This window comes from Tupaia chinensis, unplaced genomic scaffold (assembly GCF_000334495.1).
Source record: "Tupaia chinensis unplaced genomic scaffold, TupChi_1.0 Scaffold142100_1, whole genome shotgun sequence".
NCBI lineage: Eukaryota > Metazoa > Chordata > Mammalia > Scandentia > Tupaiidae > Tupaia > Tupaia belangeri.
The window spans coordinates 2,083,104-2,084,485 of NW_006201951.1; positions in this window are offsets into that span (position 1 = coordinate 2,083,104).

A 1,382-nucleotide genomic window follows, 5' to 3' on the forward strand; every position below is an offset into this window, starting at 1 on the left:
CCTGTGTTCCACGTGGACAACTGGACGGTATTCCTGGCTGGGCTGCCGCCCGTCTCCCTCCAGGACATCTTCATGGCCCAGAAGGACATCTGCCCAGAGGGAGCGCCGTATCCAGAAGCACTCCCTCCCTCTCCCTGCCTGGCCGGCCACCCCAGCCCATTTCTGTGTGGCAGGGAAGGAGGCGCACACCCATGTCCTCTGGCCACTTGTTCCCGAGGCTTGGACCTGGGTCTTTCTGTGGCCTGGTGGGGTGGCTACGGTGTTTCTTGCGTGCTGGCGGGGGTGGGGCTATAGGGTGGTCTTCGTGGACGGTGCCGCTGGGAACATGGCTGACTGTTCCTCCAATCCCTGCTCTCAGCTGGCTCAGAGGCATTCTTTAGTTAGGTTTTTGTTTTTTTTTTTTGGGTGGGGGGAGGTTTTTGCTGTAGCATGTGTGTGCTCTCCGGAAAGACAGAGAGAGGCAGAGATACAGAAAGCAAAAAATCACCCCCCAGCAGGGACAGCTACGCCACAATTCCTTCTCCTCCATTCTCTTGGGATCTTTTTTTTTTTTTTCACTATAGGGTGCGTGCGCTTGCCAGACAGAGAGAGACATAGAGACAGAAAGCAAGAAATCCCCCCCCAGGGGGGATGGTCACGCCGCAATCCCTTCTCCTCCATTCTCCTCTCGGGATCTTGGGCACGCACGCATACGCGCCCAGCGTGAGTTTTAAGCCACCGGGTCCAGGACGCGAACCGCGGTCGACTATGTGGGAGTCCAGCGACATAGCCATTACACTAACTGCTGGTCCGCTCCTCTTGGGATCTTGGGCACGCATGCACATGCGCCCGGTGTGAGTTTAAGCCACGGGGTCCGGGATTCAACCGCGGTCGACTACATGGCAGTTCAGCGACATAGCCATTAGGTTTTTAAAGGGAAGCTGCTGGCCATGCAGGGGCTGGCCCCAAGGGCGATGTCTCTGTGTCTCTGTACCAGGCCCCCGGCTCCAGCTATAAACAGCCTTTCCCTGGGCTCCAGGCCCTTTGTGAGGACGGGAGACAAAACCCCTTCAAATTCCCAGGAAATCCATTGTTCGGCTGGAGGCATGGAGGGACTGCTGCCCTTTCGCCTGCAGCCGTGGGGCAGGCTGGGTGACCCCAGGCCCTGCATGGGGAGCGGAGAGCAGAGTGCCCGAGCTCAGAGCAGGGATTTCTCCCCAGAGCAGGCAGGGCCTCAGTGAGGAGGGCACTGTCAGCGGGCACCTGCCGGTCCTGCAGGGGAGGGTCTGTGCCTGCTTTTGGAGAGGAGGGAGAGAGGCTGCCTGTGGGGGCCCGGAGCCCTGGGGGGCCATGGGGGCCTGGAGCAGTGGGGCCGTGGGGGCCTGGAACAGTGGGGCCGTGGG